The sequence below is a fragment of the Phascolarctos cinereus genome, unplaced genomic scaffold (assembly GCF_003287225.1).
Source record: "Phascolarctos cinereus isolate Bilbo 61053 unplaced genomic scaffold, phaCin_HiC Scaffold_726;HRSCAF=1367, whole genome shotgun sequence".
In the NCBI taxonomy this organism is placed as follows: domain Eukaryota; kingdom Metazoa; phylum Chordata; class Mammalia; order Diprotodontia; family Phascolarctidae; genus Phascolarctos; species Phascolarctos cinereus.
The window spans coordinates 24,831,233-24,856,714 of record NW_027556098.1 but is presented as its reverse complement, the minus strand read 5'-3'; positions in this window follow the sequence as shown (position 1 = coordinate 24,856,714).

The window sequence follows — 25,482 nt, the reverse complement described above, 5'->3', positions numbered from 1 at the left end:
ACAGAGGTGAAGCATTAAGTGGTCTGGAGACAGCTAGCACCAGTAACATAATGAAGGGAGACAGAATAGAGGAAATCATGCATCATTTCCCACCATGAGGGTCTTTTTAACTTTTATATTGGTGGTATTCAGTTGTTTTTTAGTCATATCTGACTCTTGATGTTCACATTCAGGGTTTTCTTGGCAAAGATACTAGAGTGGTTTGCCATTTCCTTCTCCAGGTCATTTTATAGATGAGGACACTAAAGCAGACAGGATTAAGTTACTTGCCCAGGGTCATATAGCTAGAAAATGTCTGAGGCCACATTTGGACTCAGGAAGATGACTCTTCCTGACTCTAGCCCTGGCACTCTATCTGCTGTGCCATCTAGCTGTCCCTCTTAGTTAACTTTAGAAAAGCAATTAGTAGAAAGGAGATAAGGGATAAGCAGAACAAGACGGACAACATCTCTTGAAATACTGGCAGTGAAGTGAAAAGAGTTGTGGATTTGGACTTTGAGGACTTGGATTTAAATACTATTTCTGCTAGTTGCTACCAGTGTGACCTTGGACAAATGATTTAACTCCTTTGGGCTTCATTTTACTCTCCTTGAAAATGAGAGCATTGGAAGAGATAACCTTTAAGATTTGTTCTAGCCCTAAATTGGGGTAGCTAGGTGGCATGGTAAATAGAGCACTAGGCTTGGCATCAGGAAGACTCTTCTTCATGAGTTCAAATCTGGCCTTAGACACTTACTAGCTCTGTGACCCTGGGCAAGTCATTGGAAAGGAAAATGGCAAATCACCCCAGGATCTTTGCCAAGAACCAAATGGGGTCATGAAGAGTCAGACACAACTGAACCAGCCCCCTCTTAAGTCATATGCAGAATCTAAGAGCCACAACAATGAGCCCACATAGTTTTAACCCCCTGTGCAGCAAATGTTCGTCTGTCTAAAAGACCTCTACCTCTTGAAATGAAATGAACTAATTAATGAAAAAGCATTTATTAAGGTATCATTCCATGCAAAGAGCTGTGCTAAGCACTGGGGATACACACAGAAAAAGCTAGATAGTTCCTACTCTCGAGGCACTCTAATGAATGAGGCAGTGAGGTGCATAAAGTTCTGGATGGACCAGGAGTCAGGAAGAGCTAAGTTCAAGTTCAGTCTCAGACACTTACTAGCCACGTGACCTTGGGCAAATAACCTCTGTCAAATTTCATCAACTGTAAAATGGAAATAATAATAGCACCTATCTCCCAGGGTTGTTGTGAGTATAAAATGAGATAATATTTGTAAAGCACTTATTATAGTGCCTGGCATATAGTAGGAGTTACATAAATGCTAGTTATCGTGATTACTATTATATTTATTATTGTCATTGTTGCTGTTGTTGTTGGAGGCAATGGATAAAGAAAGCACAGCTACAGGAGAAAGGGAAAAGTATGGAAGTCATAAAGGTGCAATGGTTGGGCATATGGCAAGGCCCAGAAGGCTTTAGATTACTTACATAATCTAAGACAGTGGTAAGGGATTGTAGGGCACAGAGACAAAACATATTGGAAGGTTGAGAAGCCCATAGCCAGTGTTAGGGCAGATGATAAAGCATAGTAGTCCTCCATATCAATGAATGAAGTTGTTGACTTCCATCTTCTTCAGATCCTGTAAGTAGTCAAGCAGTCCAGTCAAAGGGAAAACCAAGGTGCCCTAGGTGGTGGCTCTTCCCATTATCTAACTATCCTAGAAACCCTAGATTCACTTGAAGACTTGGCTCAAGTGACATTTTTTGATTTCCCTAGTTGTTAGTGCCCCATTCACAATAACTGTATATCTATCTATATCTTCCTATCTCTATCATCTGTCTCTTTATCTATCTATCTATCTATCTATCTATCTATCTATCTATCTATCTATCTATCTGTCTGTCTGTCTGTCTGTCTGTCTGTCTGTCTGTCTGTCTGTCTGTCTATCTACCTACCTGTCTGTCTGTCCTGTCTGTGTATCTTTCTATCCGTCTGTCTGTCTATCTCCTTATCTGCAGTTTTGAGCAGAGAGGACCAGATTTGGAGTCAGAAGATTTGAAATTGAATCCAGGCCCTTAAGTTGGTGTACCTGGGTTTCAATCTGATTGTTATTATTCGATATCTGTATGACCATTGGATATGTCCTTTAACATATGATATACTGGGCAGAGCACTGGATTAGGAATCATAAGACCGGAATACCAGCACTCCTACCGGTGTAATATTTGCTGGGTTCAGTTTCCTTATCTATAAATAAGCACATTGGACTAGATGACTTTTAAGGTACCTTTGACAATTAAATGATATGATCCTAGAATTCTTTAGTTTCATTGGCTCTCAATTTACTTTCACATAAAATAAAAGAATTGGGCTCTATGGTCCTAAAGAGATCTAAATCCTACCATTCTATGTTTGGTTTTGGCATCTCACTATTTCATTCTAAACATTTCCATTTAAAAGAAATCTCTAGGCAAAAGGAAATATTTAACCCAAAGGAATGTATCTTCACTGGTGGGATTTCAGAGGCTACAGTGCCTGGCTGGGCAAATGCCTGGCTATTTTCGAGGCTGGGGGTTGAACAGAGAAAGGGACTTCTAGAGGCTCTGCATATCACAATACATCTTACTTTGCATACACTGTCTACACATGAATCTCTCCCCTTCCTTTCTTTACCCATCCTTCTCTGAAATATGGTTTAAATGTTTTTACAGGGAAGATTGTCTAAGTGAGACACAGTTTAACGATCTCTTCTTGATGCTGTAACTCAGCTCTTACCTTTCCCTTTCTTAGCCCAATCTGTCTAATTTTTTTAAAGGGTTTTTAATCACCTTTTGCATGCAGAAAGCAGCACTAATTAGCTAAATGTCTGCTGAAAATGCCACTCAGGCTATATAACAACTGATAGTTCATTTCCTGTTGTTCTGTGTGGAGCTAAAATGAGTGCAAATGATTACCTTTTGTTGAATTAAAGTGTGGTGTTAAGGTATTCAAGGGAGAAGATCCCAGCCCTTTGGAGCCAGTGAACCAGTGTTGCTATGCAAATTGAGCCAAATTGTTTTACTTTTTCACCTGGAGGTGAACAAACATCATTCCAATACTGACGACGTTGATACCATAAACTTATTTGGTTAATGTCATATTTATGTGAAGAGGAGGATGAACACAAGTACTTTGAATTTTGGGGAAACATCATCTCCCCAGATAAAGAAACCTCCTAGCCTCTCCCCCCAATACAGTCATGGGCTTGTATCATTAGAAACCCTTAAATTGTAATTCATTCTCCCCTTACTGACAACAACAGAATAAGCAAGACTGATTTTATTTTTAAGAAGTGCATTGGATAGCTAGGTTGGTATAGGGGATAGAGCCCTGGGCCTACAGTCTGAAAGACCTTTCAAATATGTTCAAATATGGCCTTAGATGCCAGCTGTGTGACCCTGGGCAAATCACTTAGCCCTATTTGCCTCAGTTTCTTCATCTGTAAAATGAGAAGAAAATGGCAAACCATTCCAGTATCTTTGCCAAGAAAATCCCAAATGGAGTCACAAAGAGTCAGACACAACAGAAAAACGACTGAACAACAAAAACTCATCTACATGAAATAGGAGGTATATAGAGTTTGAAAATGGGAGCCCTGAATGTTAGAGATGTTCAGTAAGGAAATAAACATTAGTCCATTTATAACTTCTCCTTTGGTGACTGGAAATTGGGAATAATAAGCTAGAGTGCATCACTGATCATGGAACCCAAGCCCCAGACCCAGAAGAGGATTCCAAAGCAAAGACCAGGCCTGAGGGCATTCATTATTTAACTGAGCGCATTCTGCTCTTTGCTCTAAAGAGCTTACTTGCTGAAAAGCTGAGAATCTGCAGCAGGGGGTGATGACAGACTAAGACTCTGAGGCAACAGAAAAGGAAGATACCTTTTCCTGGTCCTAATGTGAGGGTTTTTTCCCTACCTAAAAATGTTGCAGGAAAGCTGAGAAAGCACCACACTATCCACTGAGAAAGAGCCAGTAAAGTGTTTTATCTGAGCCAGAAGCTGGAGGCAATGAGCAGATCCTATGAGTGAAAGAAAGTAGGTCCTGGTGTTGGAAGAGATTAAGTGTCTAGCTGAGCAGCATCCTATACAGAGACAATGTAAGACCAGTCCTAAGCAGGCCTTCCAGGGCAGCGCAGGGACATCATTAGCCCTGAAATGGTGGAGGGATTGTCAATCTATGCTTGTGCCCTGGCCATATGTACTCCTTTCCATGCCTGTTCCTTAATTGTCACCATTCTACTCTCTGATGCTTTATCTACATATAGAACAGTGCACTTCAGGTCTCAAATTGCTTTATCTCAAGGAGTCGGACACAACTGAAAAATGACTGAATGACAAAAACTCATCTAAATGGAAGAATAGAAGGTATTTTGAGTTTGAAAATAGGAGCCCTGAATGCTAGAGATGTTTAGCAAGGAAATAATCATTACTTCATTTGTGACCTTGCCTTTGGTGACTGAAAACTGGGAAGAATAAGCTAGAGTGCTTCAATGACCATGGAACCCAAGCCCCAGACCAAGAAGAGGATTCCAAAGGAAAGAGTAGGCCTGATAGCATTCATTATCAAACTATTCTTATTAATTATTCTTATTAAACTATTAAACATTTCATCAAATGGCCACTAGGTGGTGTAGTAAACAGAGCCCTGGATGGCATCAGGAGAAACAAATTCAAATACAGGCTTAGGCTAGGCTAGGCAAACTAGGGTAGATTTTCCCCAATTATGTGATCCTGGGTGAGTTACTAAAACTCTGTCTCAGTTTCCTCATCTATATGTATGTGTGTGTGTGTGTGTATAAATATATAATATGTGTGTGTCTGTGTTTGTGTGTGTGTATATACGTATATACATATGTGTATGTGTATATATGTATGTGTGTATGTATTATTATATATAAGAATAGAATAAATATGAAAATGGAATAGAATAAATATAAGATATAATAAGAACATAAAAATAATAGCACCTATATCCCAGGGTTCTTATAAGGATAACATCAGATGTATTTGTAAAGTGCTTTGCAAAGTTATAGAGCTATAGAATGAAGATGCCTTTGCTTTTATTAACTGATCTTCCGACCAATTAAGAAAGGTAAACATGTTACAGTGTACTCTGAACCTGGGGTAGCCATCCACTTAGGGACTTGCCTGTGTGTTGGGAGGTTCAGGGGTGTCCCAAGGCACTTCATGGGATTTCACTGGTTGCTATGCTTCATGACTCTCTTCTGTTTTTAGTATAAGTTTAAATATAGGCAGTATGCATTTCTGAAAAGCCCGTGTTGAGCAGCCAGTTCTGCAGTCACAATATCCCCAGGCAGATGTTCTAAATTAAACAGCTTGCACCTCCTTCCTACTGAACAGCAACCAATTAAAAGAGACTTGACGCCCCTCACAAGCCTGAATCCAGCCCAACGCTCACCTCAGTTAAGAAGTACTCCCTGTCCCTTGGGACAGCTGCACAAACAAAATTAGCCAGCTTGACTTGCCCAGACAATTATAAAAGATGCTGTACGTTAGATTATGTAGTTATTTTATATTCACTCAATAGGTGGTGCTATTCCCCACAGAATCACACCATCTCACAGTTGTAAAAGACTTCAAGAGGTCAATGCCTATTGGATTGAAACTCTCCTCTACAACATATATGAAAAAAAAAATGTCATATAGCCTTTGCTTAAAGGCTTCAAATGAGAGAACCCAGTACACTTCTGGATAGTTCTAATCTAATTAGTGACCTCCCCCCCCCTTATCAAGTGTACTTTATTTTTTTCCCTTCAAAATGCCACTTATTTCTTCTAGCTATGCCCTCTGGGTTCAATAAAATTGCCTAATGCCTCTTGCTCATAGCATCCTTCTAAAAGCTGGCTAAAATTCCTAATTTTCCTGGCTAAAACACCTTTAGTTCCTTCAACCAGTTCTCATATGGTATGAACTAGGCAACCTTCAATATCCTGGCTACTCTGCTGTGGACGTTCTCTGGCTCATGAATTTCTTTCCTAAAATGTGGTACCCAGGGATAAAGATAAGACTATAATTCAAGCAGTGTGGCATGGTGAAAAAAAATACACAATAGGTGCTTAATAAATGCTTATTTCCTTCTTTCTAGATGACTTTCAAGATCTCTTCTATCTCTAAAACAATAAGCCTATGATCCTATTTGTTCTGACCAGAGCAGACCTCCCTAGAGGAGCTGTGCCCTGAATCTCAGGCCTCCTTAATCTTGATGTTCTGCTTCTCTCATTGCAGGCCAATTAATATTAGTTTCTTGGATGCTATGTCACACTGTTGACCTGTGGAGAGCTAGCCTGCAGTTCACTTAAACACTAAGAGCTATTTAACTATGCTTATGCCATCTAATACTAAATGAGGTAAATTTGTTCGTACTATATTTTCTACTAGATGAAAAATAGTTTTGAATTATTTTAATTTCCTTTCATTCATATTTGAAGGTCTGTCTTCTGATTGTTTGCAGAACTTGTTTTTAAATTGAATTGTTAAATTTAACCATTATGCTTAGTGGAGTTTTCAGACAAATTTTTTTGAGGCAACCTTTCAATTGGAATTTCATTTTCTGTGTTTAGAAGTTCCCAGCAGTTCTCTGCTATTATTTCCTACATTGTAGTGTTAAGGTTTATTGTCTTCTTGTGTTCTTCTGAAGGCCTATAATCCTTAAGCGTTCTGTCTTTGAGATCAGCATGTTTTGCTTGCATATGATCATATTTTCTTTTTATGTTATTGTTTGCTTGCTTTTCACTTATCTTCTTCTAGATTGCCCTTCACTTCTGTGTATTTGCATTCCCAATCTATTGTTCTCTCTTTGTTTATTTGGTGATTTATTTGGTTTTGACATTGCAGATAGCAATTCTTCTTTTCTGCCAATTTATTTTCGCTCTGCAGGCCATAAATTCTATTCTCATAAATCTCATTTCTCTTTGGAGCCACTCAGAAACTATGTTCTCCTCACATTCCACAGTCCTCTGTCTCATCAAGTGTTAGATCATTTTCCTTTGTTTTGCAGTATTGATTCAGAGATGCCTGAATTCATTTACTTGATCTGGGAGTCATATTTCCTTCTGTTGTTAATGTTTTCTCTGTTGAATTATCTGCTTATGTTCAATGTCTTTGAGTTTTCTTTTTCCTGAAATATATGGTAACTTCAGTCTTTCTTTTTTTTCTTCCAATTTTTCCTTATTCACTTTCTGACTGCCCCTCTGATGGTGGTTTCATTGGGACTGGATCTCAAAGAGTCTCAGCCTCCTCCCCTATTGGGCAATCGTGGTTTACCAGACTAGGTCTCTGCCTCAAGTGACTTTTGGGGGAAGTTTTACCCCAAGTGACTTATAACCCCAGCTGGATACTGGGCTCTTTACCTCAGGGTTAGTGGAGTGATGCACAGTTTCCCCCCTCCCCCCACCTAACAATATGGTATCTTGTCCCAGCGTACTGTCCCATTCCTTCTATACCTGAATTCTTTACCTTAGCACCAACACCTCTGCATTGGTGCTGTGGGGTTGTCCATTTTGGCACTATCATTTCAAAGACTGTCCTGCATTGGTGCTACAAGGTTATAACACCCCCCTGTAGGCTTTTTTTCCTGGAGAGCTGTTGCCTGCTACTCTAGCTGTCTGTGGTTACTTAAGCAAAGTTGTACAGCCTGCAGTTCGGCTCTCCATGGCACTGGAAAGAATGAGGGACTATTGGGGTGTGGGCGTAGGTTTTGTTGCAAGTCCTGACCTGTGTGTTGGGTCCTTGAGTCTCTGATTTCAGTCTCGCTGCCGCTACCGTAGCATGGGAGGTTGGGGGAGAGTGCTGAGTGTCGGTTCATGATTTTTTTTTTTTATCTTCCTTTGGATTCTGAATGTTCTCTACCATGGAGGCAGATGAAGTTGCTTTATCTTTGGTAAATAATTTATATTTTGGCAAGGTTTGAGAGGTTCTGCGAATCAGAGAGAATGATCCCATCTTGTTGCTCACACACTTCAACTTTTTCAATGAGGGGGCTAATGCCTTCACATATCAGGTTCTCGGGCTACAGGGAAAAAAAAAAACCTCAGTTATTCTTCTCCATAAGAAGATGCAACTGTGAAATCCCGGTCATAGATGTGTGTGACTTTTCTTTCCAAAAGGAAAGATTCCTTCTAGGAGCCAAACTCTTTCAGGATACAGAACAGTCAGGTAGCTAAGCAGAAGCTGCAGGTATCATCTTTCTTCACATTCATTTCTTCCTGTTTGCCATGATCAACACTTCTATCTGAAGCCTTTATATTTCTTAAGCCAATAAAGTCCCCATAAGTCCTCTTCAATTCCCTTATGGGGATCCTGTACTCCCAAATATCTTTTAGTGGTCTATGTTAAAGAAACTCAATAGAGTGAGTCTGAGGTGCACTCTCTCTTGCTCTCCCTCTCTCTCTCTCTCTCTCTCTCTCTCTCTCTCTCTCTCTCTCCTCTCTCTCTCTCTCTCTCTCTCCCTCCTGTGTTTCCTTAGCTCATCCTACCCCACTCCAAGATGCTTTGGTTTCCCATTGGAATGAAAGGGAAGGGAGAAGGCAGGAATAATCCACTCCCCACCATGAGACCAGGCTGCATCATCACCACCCACCTCAATCTTTTGTTTTCAATTCCTACCTTTATTATGAGTTTGTGCCTGGCAACAAGCCTACCAGATTTTAACCCATCCTATGTTCTTCCCTTTCCCTCCCAGTGAAGAATTTACACTTATAAAAATTATGTAGACTATACCAAGAAATCTGCGAGCAGTGTACAGAAATTAGCACATGCTAGAGTTACTGGTAAGCAGAGTACAATGCATTTGCAGGAACTTAATATATGACATTCACATTAGAATCACATGTGGCTGGTCATAATAATGGAACAAACCAAACATATAGTACATCATCACTGCATTTATGACAAAGTTGCATATGCAAGACTAAGGAAACAATAACTAAATGCATAGGTAACATAGCACACACGCACGTATAGCAATACTGCATACTAACTGTGTATATGAAATAGCATATGTATAACAATGTACTAGCTTAAATATCAACTATCTATATTAATTAAGCAAAAACATATAGTAGCAATAGCACATTTCAAAGAAAATGTATGAGTAGTATACACCAACATCATATGCTACGGTTATGTATAAAGAATATATTAGTTATATATAACAATGAGCATCATCATCCTTTCCTACCCTCTACATATAAGTGTATCCCAGGATCCTGTCCTCTGCCCTCTTCTTTTCCTTTTTCTCTCTTCAGTTCTCATGAGTTCAGCATCACCTTTATGTAGGTAATTAGCCTAAAGATTAGGCCCCATCTCTCTCCTGAACTCCATTCTTGTATCACTAATTGCCTAGAGTACATCTCCAATTAGGTGTCTATAGGCAACCCAAATTCAACAAAGTCTAGGAGGTCTAAACCCACCCTTCTTCCAAAGTTCCCTATTTCTATTGAGGATACTACTAATTTTCCAATTACCAAAGATTATAATCTTGGAGTCATCAACTCTTCCTTCTCCTTCACCTATCACAGCCAGGTCTTGTCAATTCTACCTTCACAATAAATCTCATATCCATGCTTTTTAGTCACTTACACAGTCACTCTCTTAATTCAGTTCCTGATCACTTTTCATTTGTACTGTTGTAATAATCTCCTATAGGGTTTAAGAGGGTATGTTTTTTCCTTTAAGGGATATTCCAAACAGTAACATGTACAAAGGATCTAGAAGGCAGGAGCTGGAATATATGCCAAAACTCTTGCTCTAGGTCAGCCTAGGGTCATATTCAACCCTTTCTTTGGTATAGATCCCTATGGCAGCCTGGTGAAGGCTATGGAAACTTGCAGAATAATATATTTAAACACCTAAAATAAATACATAGCATTCCAAAGGAAATCAATTATGTTGAATTTAGTTACAAAAATATATATTTTTTTAAAAGTTCCCACAACTCATACTGAGTCCTTTCTTTATGTGTAGCCCTCCCTCCACCTCCTTGCTTACAAGGAATTTAAGGAATACTTCCTTTACTGCCAGAGGTTTAGTGGGTGCCCCTCCCCAGTGATAAAATTACCCCCTTTCCCAGGCTTGGCTTGTTTTCTGCTTATTTCAGAGAAGCATAAAGGTGTATACATTTCTTAATGCCAACTGTCCTGCTCCTCTTCCATTTTGTTCCTCTTCCTCTTGGGTTCTTTAGTGCCCTTAAAGGAGACTAGGGGTAACTAGGCTCTTTGCACATGTCTCCAGCCCCTACCAATTGTGTTCCTCCTAGCATAGGGGTTTTTTCTTCATACTCCAGTTCCATTTAATTGATTAATAGTCAGATTAGCTTTTGCAAAGGAATATATACTTCAAAAGATATAATCAGAAACATGCAAAGTTGCTCCCCCAAAATGTGGAAGGCTTCCTTTACCTTATACCTGAAGGGTGATTAGGGTCATGTTTTCAGAGTTACAGAGCACAGTCCCAATTCAAGTCCAAAACCCCTTTGGGCTCTAGTTCTAGGCTTTTGGTTTCTCTTTGTTTTCTTGCTGGTCTGGCTGGCTGCACTATGAATCCTGATTACAAGGTTACCGTGGCTCAAACTCCAGAGAAAGGGTTAAAAGTCCAAAATCTGGTGGAGATTACTGTTGGCACCTAAAACTTAGGGTGGTAACCAACACAGAAAAGATACAAGCACCCTAAGACTCACTTCTTGGAACTAGGGTAATAAAGCATGAGTTGGAGAAGGAAGTTCATCCCTTCTCATTGGTTCAGTTTAGGGACCCTGCCCAAACTGTGGGTAAACGGTCATCTTTACCTATGGATGCATCAGTAAAGAATGTGCCAGAAATAGAGATTTCCAGTCCCACCAGTTTTAAAGACAGGTTACAAAGTCAATCAAAGTAGGTTATACTCACCTATAAGGTAAGGGATGAAGAGTGCCTCCATTTTAGGAGATATGGGCATCCACAGACAATCATTGTTGGGGTGCCTCCACGTTAGGCAAACTGGACATACTCCAAAGGTCCCATAACATATCTCTCTTGACTTCATAGGATCTGGTTTAGGAAACTTTCATTTACCTAGAGGGCTTGATTTCAACCTGCATTGTGTTTGGGACTTTTGTTTGCTTGTCCTCCTGTCATTCTCAACTTTAGTACAGAGACCCAGATTTCTACTCACTGCCAGCATTAATCACACTAGAAAAGAATTTAGTGGTAGATGAATTTCTTTTCTATCAAAGAGGAACTAGTTTCATAAGCAATAATAGCAATGATAAATAATTGAACATTAAATCCTAACAAACTCCATGCCTTACCCAGCTGCCTTGCATCCATGCTATGCTGACCCCTGGGCACTGTCTTCTAGCTTCCTAATGCACCTTAAAGATGACTGGGTCTTGCCACTTGCCCTGTTGTTTCACCCCTGTGATTTCTGGACCTTTCCATCTGTCTTATACCTGGACTCTTGCATATATTGCATCTTCCAATACTTCTTCTTCTTCTTCTTCTTCTTCTTCTTCTTCTCTTCTTCTTCTTCTTCTTCTTCTTCTCTTCTTCTTCTTCTTCTTCTTCTTCTTCTTCGCTACGTAATGGGGTTAAGTGACTTGCCCAGGGTCCACAGCTGGTAAGTATCAAATGTCTGAGGCTGGATTTGAACTCAAGTCCTCCTGACTCCAAGGTCGGAGCTCTATCCACTGTGCCGCCTAGCCACCCCTATAGTATAAACTTCTTGAGAGCAGAGACTGTCTTGCTTTTTCTATTTCTAATCTCAGAACTTAGGATAATGGTTGGCACATGGTAAGCACTTAATAAATATTTTTGGTTGTCTAGAGCACCAGAGGCTAAATAACTTGTTCAGGGACACAGTGTCTGAAGTAGTATTTTGAATCCAGGTCTGCCTATCTTGAAGACCAGCTCTGTCTCCATTAAGGAAGAGAATTTACTTCTTCTGAGCTCAGCTTTCTCCTAAAGGGAAAAGAAATCCTCCACCAATTTAACAGAGATCTAAACTTTGAGCCAATCCCTTTTTAACAAGTAAATGAAGGGTAAAACGAAGTATCCTCCTTCAGTGTACCCCACCAGTTCTTGAGGCAGGGGCAGTGAAAAAGCAGCTTGCAATTTTCTTTATATATGATTAGAGTTTTGTGGACTTTCCCAAAGGTCAAAGAAGCAAGTATCCAGAGACTGGGGACCTTATCTGACCCTGCACTGGCTTCCTCTGGTCTAGTGGGGAATTAGAATCTCTACTCATCCTCATACATTCATTCTCCCAGAGGTCTCCAAGAACAGAGTTCCAGCAATCTAAGTTGCAAAGACGTCATCAACTGTTTATCTCTGGGATATTATCTGCATGAAGGTCTCATCTCCATTGCCCACCTCTCTCTACTAGTAGGCAGACCCTTAGTAGGGGCTATCTTCATTTTACTCCACTCTTCTCAGATCCTTGCAGAGAACTCCAGTCCTCTTCTGTTGTTTTGCAAGAGGTTGTAATCTTTATATTCTTCTGTGTGGGAATTCCCAGTATCCCCTTCTGCAACACAAGGTGGCCAGTTAGTCAGCTGGAGAAAACCCAAGTCAGGTAACTCCTCAGGGGAAGCTCTCTCATTGAGAGGCAGGCAATGATCCCAAGTTCTTTTAGCTGGAGGAGACGCAGGGACTGCCTGCTTTGAGATCAAGATCTTTTAAAGGAAACATGTACTAAGTCACACACTACAAGGTTGCATCTTGGACTGCTTACCTTGTGCATGTACATGGGCCTGAAACTATACTGATCCCTAGGCAAGAGTTCTTCTCTTACAGGTGTTATGTTTCTGTGGACTCTAATATAGGCTCCATTTGTTTTCCTTAGTCCTGCAAATAAATCTTTTTTCTTTAGTTTTGGAAACTAAGCTTGCAAGTGAAGTTGTTGACAACACTACAGGAGTATGATACAGATAGTTTAGTTCTCAGATTATCTGAATGGAGATGAGCCAAAGAAACAGGGAAAGTCCCATAAAGTACACCCAAGTCTTTCATGTTCCCTAAGAGTTGCTGACCCAAAGGTTCATTATATAAAGCTATAAAAATATTGCCATATGTAAGTACATGCATTCTCAGAAACTTGTCTCATTTAGCTGAGGAGGGAAAATTCCAACTTTTCTCTTTTGGAAATAAATGAGCTTTTGATTTTAAATCTCAGGACTACTTTCATAGGAAAATATCTCCACCTTGTGGACTTTAAGGACATTGCTGGAAATAATCACCTTCCCCATTTTGTAGTTATGTTCTCTCCTAAAGTCTTCATGGACCCATCTTGGCTTTGAGATGATCATACTTACTTTAAGAGTATACTAAAAGAATTTGAAGTGTGGGCTCCTTGATGGACTATATGTCACACAAAGACTAATCTACTAAAGTTCAGAAAAGTTCATTCCCAATAGATTGCCCAACAGATGACAGATTATCTATCTATCTATCTATCTATCTATCTATCTATCTATCTATCTATCTATCTATCTGTCTGTCTGTCTGTCTGTCTGTCTGTCTGTCTGTCTGTCTGCCTGTCCGTCCATCTGTCTGTCTGTCTGTCTATGTATCCATCTATTTAGGTATTCATTTAGTCATTTGTTTATTTATCCATCCATTCATCCGTCTATTCACTCATTCATTCATTTATTTGCTTATTTATATGGCTGCAGTGACTTAAAAATTCATGTACTGAGGCAAGGGAGGGTTATCATCCATAATGGTGTAGAAAGCACACATGAAAAAGAAATTGTAGATAGTCCTCAAATCAAAGAAACTGGAACCTCGGATCAAATTCTACCTTTGAAGCTTACTACCAGAGTAATCTCTGAAAAGTCACTTATCCTCCCTTTGGTCTCCTCATCTTTAAAATGAGGGTATTAGACCAGATAGATTCTTAGGTGCCTTCCAGCTCCAGCTTAGATTTTGAAGTACTGAAGTATGGTTAAATAATTAAAGCATAAATTAACAGGGAGTTTCAGTTGGTAGACTATAGAATTTCAATAAATTTATTGTTTTCTTTCAAATTTCTTTCAAAATCCCTTTATGTATTTATTATTTTTTAAATGTTCTAAATGAAATTTTTAAAAAATCTGATTTGTTGCTCCCCAATGTTATCCCTTCAATATCAGCTATCTCTTCTAAGTTAGAAGTTCTTAACTTAAGGTCTGTGAACATTTTTAAAAATTTATAGCTATTTCAATATGTTGGTTTCATCTGTAATCTTATGTATTGCATGCTTTTAAAGATGTTATTCTGAGACAGGGTACATAGGCTTCATCAGATTGCCAAAGGGTCTTTGACATAAAAAAGGTTAAGAACCCCTGTCCTAAGTGGTTATGTGAAAATTTAATTGTTCATCTGTTTAATATTCCTTAAGATTATGTTATTAATGTATGTTTGACATCTTTTATAAGGTAAAATAAAGTTTGTTTTCCCAAATAAATACATAAATTAGTTTGCTTGAGCCTATGATTTCATCAGTATATAGGGAGCTTGTAGATGAGTAAACTCCCTCTACCAAGGCAATTCTTTTTTTGGGGGGGGGCTAGGCAATGGGGTTAAGTGACTTGCCCAGGGTCACACAGCTAGTAATCGTCAAGTGTCCGAGGCCAGATTTGAACTCAGGTCCTCCAGGGCCAGTGCTCTATCCACTGTTCCACCTAGCTGCCCCTGTCAATGCAATTCAGCACCACATCTGCAACTACTAGTTTTAATTTAAAGAGTTTCTTGTTGTGGAGTTAATTCAATCAAAGTTCCTATTACTGTATTTGCCAGGCACTGTACTAAGCCCTGGGGATACAAAGAAAGGTAAAAGACAGATGGAAAGATCCTCTGGTACTTGGGGTGCAGCTGCAAATCAGATAGTAATACATCTTTTTAAATGTTATTTACACTGATAATCATATTCATTTCTGACATCGAACCATTTGAAAGTGCCAAGGATTTTGGGAGTGAAAACTTTCTTTTCTATTCAATGTCTGTGGATGTAGCATTTTCAGAATCAATTGCTAGGCCACATATTCCCCAAACGATGTCTGCAGAGGTTGGGCTGGAAGAAGTGTAAAATTCTACATTTTGGTTCAGAAGAAATCAAGTTCATAAATAACAGCTCATTGAGGAAGTAGCCAAGTAGCAGTTGCTGTGAAAAAGATATGAGGATTTCAGTGCACTCAAGTTCAAATGTAAATTAACAATGTGACATACCAGCCTAAAAAGGTAATACTATTGCAGGCTGCATTAAACTTATAATAGTAGAAAGGCATAAGTTCTGAGAGGGATTCTCAATCATTTTTTGTGTCTTGGGCCATTCTGGCAGTCTGGTGAATTCTATGGACCTTTTCTCAAAATAATATATTCAAATAATTGAAGGAAAGGCTAATTTTCAATGAGAGGTTAGTGAAAATAAAGGCACACTTTTCTTCCCCAGACATCTATCCTGGTTTAGAATAAAAGTTAATAGTTTTTATATATTCTGCCCTGATCAAATCAGGGTCCTTTATTCAGTTGTGTGGACAATTTTTTTAGATGCGATATATATGATTTTGAAGATGTCTAGAAGGAGGGTGACCAGGATATTGAGAGGACTCTAGACCATAGGAATATGATACTTGGTAGGTGGTCAGAAGAGAGGAGAATATGTTTAACAGTTTGGGGGTTGGGGTTAGATTTGAAGAGCAAAACAAAAGATTGGGGGGGTAGAGAGAGAGAGAGAGAGAGAGAGAGAGAGAGAGAGAGAGAGAGAGAGAGAGAGAGAGAGAGAGAGAGAGAGCGCGCGCATGGAATGGGGAGCATGACTACCTTTTTCTCTCCCAGGGGCAGTGGATGCAGCTAAGAGGAGAGCAGCAATCCTTGGCAGTGGAGGCAGCAGTGGCAACAATTCAGTTTTTCCTCCAGCCCCACAGCGAGAAGATAAGAAAAAATGGGTTATTAGAGAGGCACAAAGATTATGCTCCATCGTGGGAGCTCCAGGCAGGATGTAGATGCCATGTGGGGGTTGTGGAGGAACTTCCTGTCTAGATTCAACTCCTACTCCCCTCAACTTGTTGCTATTGTTGGCGATTCTTGAAGAGGACCAATGACATCATGAGGGTGATATCCTCAACTTACTGGTTTATCAACAATCGCATTACTCTAAGCATTTTTATTTGTAACACAGGAGCTTTTACAAAGGAGTATTTACTTCAAAAGGTATATTAATAAATATACAAACTCCCCCCAACAGGGGAGGCATCATCACCCCCCCACATCTCTGTCTCTGGGAGGGAAACAGAATTAGGTTAATAGCCTAGCGCAGTTCCCAGAAAACACAATCCTATTTCCAAGCCTTAACCTACCCCCCTGCCTAGAACTCCGGTCCCAGGCATCCAAGCTTCTTAGAGATTCATGTCCCTGTAACTAGCTGTAACACCCCACCTGCAATCCCGCCTCCGATGTTGCCACTTCTGTCTCCCACGGGGATCACCTCCGGCACCTGAAACTGAGGATAAACAACACAGAATAGAAACAAATACCACAAGATTCATTTCTTCGAACTGGGGTAAAAGAAAGGAAAGCAGGGGAAGGCAAGCCCTTTCCTTCTCGCTGCGGTTCACACTGGGTACTGAAGATAGGAGTCACTGAAAAGAGTACAACTGAAAAGAAGGCATGGATGAAAAGCACAAATAGGCTCAGTCTTGACAGTTTTGAGGATTTAAAGACGCAGGCAGCCAAACAAAGGAGGTTATCTTGACCCATGTGCTGGGGAGGCAATTGGGCTCCATGTTAAGCAAACCAGAGCTCTAAAGGCCCCTTGGAGGCCTTTCTCTGGGCCCAGAGAGCCTGGATTGGATATTTATACTGATATTTTTGTTCTCTGACCTTGTGATAGGGTCACTGTCTACCAGAGTCCCTACTTCCCCCCTATAACAGTGATTAGAAAAGGTGACAAAGGCAGGATTTGATTGCCCTGGGGGGTAGGTCAAGGCTCAAACTGTGCTCCCTAAACATATCTTTTTTCATAGTTTTTGGCTGTAAGGGCATTAAAAGGTCCTGTCCTTGGAATCCCTAGGAAACTCTCCGACTTGGTGGATATCTGAAGACCATGAAAGTCACCACACCCTGCCCTGCTGACTAGAAACATTTTCATATGGAAATAAGAAGGCTACCCATCTATAGAAGCTAAGAACCACTGTATCCTTGTTACATATTCTTGTTATGTCAGAGGGCACCATTGCCAGTCGTCCTTATCTGTGTCTTGCCACTGCCCACTAATGACTGGAGGAGAAAGTGAGGCTGATGACTTTGCACAGCCCTGCCTTACTTAAAGTCAATTCACTTTCAAGTCAAGACATCACCAGCCTGTCATTAGCCTTCTTGGAGAATGAAGAACGAACAACAACAACATTAGAGTTAAGAAAACCTTTTATTAACCTTTCAGTTACCTAGGAATGCCTGATTTTGTCTCAACAATGAACTCACAGGGTGCTGGTGTTAAGCCCGCTCCTAACAGGTCTCCTAAAAGTTGGTCAGTCAAGATGTGCGTTTGCATATATGCCTCTAACTCTGGTCAAAAGTCCAGGTAGGGGAGGGGCATGTTAGTATGTTTCCAACTGGGAAACTCAAAAGGAGAAGTAGATGAAAATTCCCACTTCTGGCTTGAAAAGCTCTATGTCCTCCTGGGTTTATTGAACTGTAGTTTGGTTTTATGAATGATTCCATAACTCTCCCAACAAGCAGAACCTTAAAGCTAAATGCAGGCATTCATTTTGATTTCCCCTAAAAAAAGGAGATGCCTGTAACCAAGAGTGTGTCTGAGAGTTTGAACACATTCCTGAAGCCAGAGCTAAGCCTTCCCTTCATCCCAGACCAAATAAATGGTAGGGGAGAAGGGAAAAATGAAGGAAGGGCTCAGATTAGAGGAGAGATTCCTGCCTACGTGGTATTGTATTTTCTACGTTGTATTTTATTTTCATTTACTTTGTTAATCATTTTTCAATTATGTTTAAATCTGATTGCAGCCCCACTAGGGAGTTTTGTGGGCCAGTGGGACCAGAGTTTGACATCTCTGCTCTAGGATACAGATACCCAGGAAGAAGTAAACAAACTCTCATACTCTTGACAGAAGCCAAGTCTGTCATGCCATTACAGATAGCAAAATGAGCTCTCCCTATGAAGAGACCACAGATTAGCAAGGGGTAGTTGGAGTGAGAGTATCATGCCTGCAGTGTTGCTAAAACCAGGATTTTATCTGCTGTCTTCCCAGTGGAGACAATTAGCCTGGAAGAGGGGTAGAAGAACCCCGAGGCTCTCTAGGTCCTGAAGTGGGGCCCTTTGATTGAATCCAAACTTCACAGAACAAATCCCCTTAATAAAAGGATTTGTTTTGTAAAACTTGGACTCAGCCAAAGGGCCACACTTGAGGACCTAGAGGGCCATGTGTCCTTGAGGTCACAGGCTCCCCATCCCTGGTCCCTGGACAGATACATACCAAAGTCGGGGATTCCACTGATGTTTAATATAATAAGCCCTTTTTTCTCAGCCCTACTGTAGAGCAAAAACTCTGTGTGATACCACAGCTGGAACACTTGTATAGGACCTTGTGAACTTGAGGATTTCTCTCCTACAATGTCTAGGATCTCTCTTGGAACTGGTAGGTCACCTGACTTTGTGTGTCTCCCTCAGGGTCAATTCATTTGGAATTGAAACAGGGGAGACATGATAATCCTTGTGCTCCTGAGAAATTAATGATCCTTGAATGGGACCCCACTGGCATGGATCTGACTTGGAGTGCAGGACAGAATAGAGGAGTTAGTTTGAGCTGATCATAGAAACACGAAGTCACAGATTTTTAGACTTGAAAGGAACCCTAGAGATAATTTAGTCTAACATCTCAATTGTTAGATGTGAAAAATGAGGACCAGAGGGTCAGAGTGGTGAAGTGGCTTGCCTATAGTCATACACAGTCAATGTGATTGAAAAACATGATCATCAGGATCAGATCCTTTAGGAGCAATAGCTTTAGACTAGGCTATTGAAGCTCCATCCTAGGCTCTCTGTTAATTTCTCAACATATTCTCTCAGTGACCTCATCAGCTACCATCAGTTCAAGTGTCTCTACACAGATGACTCCTAGATATGTATTTCCAGTGGAACATAGGTACTTAATACTTGGTTTATCATTATTTATTATCATTATCATACTAGGAAGGAAAATTCAGGAATTTTAAGGAAATTTAGGAAAATTAAACTCTTAGGAAAATTAAACTGATGTAATATGGTTGTCTGGGGGCAGCTAGGTGGCGCAGTGGATAGAGCACTGGCCCTGGAGTCAGGAGGACCTGAAATCAAATGTGACCTCAGACCAAACACTTGACACTCACTAGCTGTGTGACCCTAGGCAAGTCACTTAACCCCAATTGCCTTACATATATATATATATATATATATATATATATATATATATATATAGTCATAGATTTAAAGCTAGAAGGAATGTAAGAAGTCATCAAATCTACCTCTCCCCCTGTATGACAAATAAGGAAACTGAAGCCCAGAAAATTTAAGAGGCTTGTCTTGGGTTACATAACTAGCAAGTGTTTGTGGCTGGTCCAGGATCTCTGGTTCAAATTCGGTGCACTTTTCTACTGTACTGTGAGATCAGAAAGAAATGCATCTGGTATCTCAGCCTATCTCTACCTCTTTGGCTGAAGGAGGGTTAGGACAAATATCCCATGATCCAAAAAACGGAAACCTCCTAAAATGCTAAATATTTAGCAAATGACAAGCCCACTCTCAAATCCTAGTTACCTTTGGTTTCTGATTCTGCTCTGTGTTTACAAGCCCTTCTTCAAAAAAAAAAGTTTTTTTTCAAAGTTATCCCTCTACCTCTAGCTCTGCTTTTCTGCTAAGCTCATGGATTTTTTTTCCTTTTTTAATTTTTAATTTTATTTATTTGCTAAGCCCCTTTTTGATATACTGACTTTGACCTTTCATTGTGCTTACTGTTTGAATGTGCTGATCTCTTGCCTACCTCAGCTTTAGTCTGTTTTTGTATTTGGACTAGCTGCCTACGTATCCCTGTGGCCTTGTTTACTTACTACCGAGTGAATCCTCCACACCTGCTAATCCCTAGTTTATACTTAGCTTCCCAGCTTGCCACACAGGCCAGGTGGCACAAATACTTAACCCTTCCAAAAGCCAGAGTCAACAGGGATTTCCAAGAACAGGAAGAAGAAGTAATTGCCAGGTCATGGAAGGAGGGGCTGGAACACAAAGGAATATTGGGTACTAGTGGGATAGGAAAATGCTTTGTTCATTCATGTGGCAGGAGGCTAGAGTAGGACCTGCGAGGGCCAGCATGGCCATAGAGAAAAAGTGCAGTAGAGTCAGAATCAAAGGAGGAGCTCTAAGGGTCCCTGCCTTGAGAAAAGACAATAATCAGTGGTAGTTTGATGGAGTTTCTTTCTTTGTTATGCATGTTGAAAGATCATCATAATGATAATTGTAGCTTATGTGCCAGTTCTGTTGAAGAACTTGGTGGTGGTAAAGAGATACTGTGACAAATGTGATATAATTCTCTGGATAAGTCAACATGTATTTTCATGCTTGCTGACTTCAAGACAAAGGTAGGCATGGAGGCTGAAACAAAAAAAAACCCAACAAAAAACCAAAAAATAACAATATATAGGAAAAACTGGCTCATGATCAAGAAAATAGAAACCAAAGACTTGAGTACGTACAATACAGAAGCCTCACTCTCATGTATCATGAATGCTTTCTTGAGAAAAGAGTTGGCAGGCTTGGTGAGGACTACATAATATCCCCCAAATTGACACTGTCTCTAGCTTACTGGGAAGGAAGCAGTATGGGTGTCATTTTCAAATTAGTTGTCCCTCTATAGTCAGATTATCAGCTTTCTAGCAAGGATCAGAATCAGCACCAAATTAGAAGATCAAATTAAAATGATAAGACATGTTATGCAATGAAAACAGCTCCTGACCCATGTTTTAGAAAGATAATTTTGAGAACCATGTGGAGAATAGATTGGAAAGGAAAGAGACTGGAAGCCAGGAATCTAGTTAGAAGGTTGTTGCAATATTTCAGGTGAGAGATGATTAGGGCCTGAGCTAGGTTTGTTGCTCTACAATATTAGACTTGACATCTTAAAGCACTGTGAACATTTCTGTTTCTCAGCTGCAGGGGATGAATTTATGAACAACTCTGCCTGAGTGCTAAAGCTTATCTCAGAGCTAATTAATGTCTTCAACATATCTGGCTATAGCTTTGCCAGTTGCAACAGATGCCTGGGAGGAGCCTGCAATGCTTTTTCCAATAGCTGTCATTTAGGATAGATCAAGGAAGAATCTACCAACTCAAAATATTGCGAAGCAATGTAACTTTTATTTCTAACATGATATGCACCTAGATTAGAAAAGTTAAGTTCTTAAAGTCCTTGCAATAAAGAAAAAACTGCATAATCAAATGAATTTCTAAGTGGGTTCTTTAAAAACAATATTCATGATCATCTGGTAGACCTTTAGTGAGATTTCAACTGAATCAAAGGAAAAGGATGACAGATCCAGTAGTTTGTAAGGTCCCTTTAAATTCTGTGCTCTTTTTAATCATAAGTCTCCATCTTCTTGATCCTCAGTTCCCCTTTCTACAAAATAATAAATTTAGATTAAATAACTTGTATGATCCCTACTAACTCTGAAACCTGATTAAAAGAGCTATACAGGAGCATTTTAGGCTTTCATAAAACTAGTGTGACCTCTACCTAGTGGAAGGTGGAGGATTAAAGAACCATAATTTCATAACTGAAACATAATTTCCCTGAATTGTTTCTTCACCTTCCTTTCTAGGCATTTAAAAAATTTTGTCTTTCAACAGGTTATTATTTTTTATTTTTCAATTAACCCCTATCCCCCTTTTTAAATTAATTTGTTCTTCCCACTATCTCCACGGAGCAAATTAAAAACAAACAAAAAACCTGAAAACAAATCCCTCAGTGCTATAAAAGCATAGTTAGCAAAAAAAAAAGTCCCAAATTATCCATATCTGAAAATACATGTCTCTTTCTATATTTTTTTCCATCACTTCTCTGTCAGGAGGTGTCATAGTTCATTTTTTTTTTTTTGTATTATGGCTAACCATTGCACTGATCAGAGTTCTAAAGCTTTTCAAAATTGTTTTTCTCTATAATATTATAGTTACATAAATTGTTCTCCTAGTTCTGCTCATCCTCAAATATAGGCTGTATATGAATATGATGGAATATTATTATGTAGTAAAAATTAAGGAATATGAAAAATTCAGAGAAATATGAGGTTTGTTCAAACTGATGCAAAGTGAATAAATAGAACAAAAAATGAATATATACAATTTCCATATCAACATAAATGAAAAACTACCCAAAAGAAAGTCTGTGCTTTTATCTTCTCTTCCATAGATGCTAAGATGAAGTGGTTCTTAGCCCCTCCCCTGAAAGTTCCCTTTGGAAATCCACCCTACCAAAAAGTTCCTTCCTGTTTGATCAAGTATTGAAAGGAGTTGTTTCCATTGTTTTTCAATCCTTTGAAGTATGAAAGTATTAGTAAGTCAAGTTAAGAAAGTAGTATCTGCCTTTCTTTAGGCTCTTTAACTGAATTCCAGCAGATATCTGGATAACTGAAGTTCCTCATCTTGTAATATCATGCCTCCATTCCAAGCTTGTGGACAGTTTTCCAAAATCAATTCTTTTCATTGAATCATAGATTTAGAATTGGAAGCTTACGGACTGTTTTCCATACTCAACTCTTTTCAGGGAATCATAGATTTAGGACTAGAAGGGACCTTAGAAGTCTTTGAGATCAATCCCATCATTTTATAGAAGAAGGAAACTGAGTTTAACAGAGATTAAATGACATGCTCAAGTCCACACAGGCAGGATTCAAACCCAGGTCTTCTTGACTAAGGCTGCCTCTTTATCCATTATGCTACATTGCTTTCTTCTCCTTTTTCACCAGAGTGGTCATAGTATATTCCAACTTAGATCTTGCCTCCATCCCTATACCTTTAATTAACCTGTTTTCAATGTATAGAGTGCTCTCTCACCTCTATTTGGAACCTCATTGGTTTCCTTTGAGCCTTGATTAAATTCTACTTTCCAATAAAATGTTTTTCCTGGTGTTAGTGCCCTCCAACCCCCACCAAAAAAAAGCCACACATAAAATTACTTTATATTTGTTTATTTGTATATATACCATTTTCCCTAGTAGACTGTAAGCTACCTTCCCTAAATTGGCAGGGGTGGGGAGAAGGCAAGAAAAATTACAAGCAGAATAGATGGAGTCTCTTTTGCATATGATAATCCTTTAAGTATTGGAAGATAAATTGTCATTCTTCTTTTCTCTTCTCCAGACTAATTATACTCATTTTTTTCAAATCATCTTCATATGCCTGCTTTGAGGCCCTTCATCATCCTAGTTGTATATATTATATACATCTATAATATTAGTCCTATTTGATATGTAAAAAAGAAAAGATCCAATGAGAAACAATTTTGAGGAGGTAATAAGGGGAAAAAAGAGACCACAATGGATACCCAGGGAATTTATCAATCTACCTAGATTTAAAAAAACATATTAATAATAAGTAGAATGTACATAGTGCTTTAAGGTTTGCAAAGCATTTTATTAATTATTAACTCACTTTATCCTCATAACAACCCAGGAAGCTAGGTGCTATTATTATTCCAATTTTATAGATGAGGAAACTGAGGCAGATGGAGATTAAGATTTGCCCAGTATCATACAGCAAGTATCTGAGGCTATAAGTCAAACTTTTTTGGCAGGCACACTAAAAGTGTGCTATGAACCTATGAGAACTGTTAAAAGGCTAAGTTCAAAATTAGCTGAGGTTATTGGGGAAATCTAAGGCTATGGAAAAGGAATTTTAAAAAAAGTTATATTAAAGGAAAAGTTATATTTTTTTTATTAATTTATTTTGATTTATCAACAATCACTTCCATATGCTTTTGAGTTGAAAATTTTTCTCCCCCTTTCTCCCCCCCCACCCTCCCCAAGATGGCGCAAAATCTGATATAGGCTTTACATTTACATACCCATTAAACATATTTTTACATTAGTGAAGTTGTAAGTAAAAATTAAAACCAATAGGAGGAACTATCAGAAAGATGAAACAAAACTCAACAGAAGGTGAAAATAAGTGATAGCGATTTGACTTCCATAGTTCTTTCTTTGGATGTGGACAGCATTTTCCATCTCGAGGCCTCTGTAGATGTCTTAGGTCCTCGTAAAGCTGAGAAGGGTTCAGTTTAACAATCTTAGTCATTGCATAACGTGGCTGTTATTGTGTACAAAATCCTCTTGGTTCTGCTCACTTCACTCAGCATCAGATCATATAAGTCTTTCCAGGTTTTTCTGAAGTCAGCCTGTTCATCATTTCTTATAGCACAATAGTATTCCATTACATCCATATACCACAACTTGCTCAGCCATTCCCCAATTGATGGGCATCCTCTCAATTTCCAATTAAAGGAAAAGTTATATTAAAGAAAAAAGGGAAAAGAACAAAGGAACTGCTTAGGATCACTGCTCTGAGTGGAAGAGATGATGAAAACAATGAGAGAGGAAGAGGAGGCTGAGCTGCTCAGCTTCCATTGTGATTTTGGGCAGTGTGACATAGTTTAGAGGCAAGAAACTTGCATTCAAATGCTCATTCTGACACTTACTATCTGGGTGACTTTCACCTCTTTTTTGCACCAGTTTCCTCATCTGTAAAAGGGGGAAACTGGTAAACACTTCTTATAAGGATGTTATAAGAGATTCCAATCAGGTTCATATAAAGTGCACTGCAGACTTTAAAGTGCTAAATAAATTTCAGTCATTATTATTTTTGTTTTCTCTTCCAAGGACACTGTTCTTTGGACAGGATTAGATAATAATAATGATAATAATAATTAGCATTTATATAGCTCTTTAAGGTTTTTAAAGAGTTTTAAAAATATTATTTCATTTTTATCCTCAAAACAACCCTGGGAGGTAGATGCTATTATTATTATCCCCATTTTACAGATGGAGACACTGAGATTAAGTGGCTTACCCAGTGAATAAATGTCTCTGGGTAGATTCAAACTCAGGACTTTCCAGCTTCAGGTCCAGTGCCTACATGCAGGAGAAAAACCACTTGCACTGGAGTCAGAAGACCTGAGTATAGAATTTGCCTCTGAAATTATGAGGGGTACACTGGAAAATACTTAACAGCCAGCTCTCTTGGGGAAAAATATGTATACCCAACATACTTTAAGTTTAATTTGCATTGTTAACATTTTTTTAGGCCTAATAAGCAGCAAAACTATAAATCAACCTTTGATTTATAGTATTTGATGATTTCCAGAGTGTAAATGCTCATACTGAGAATATAACAATTAGTCCTTGGGAGCTGGTTTGAGCTGGCCCCAGAAT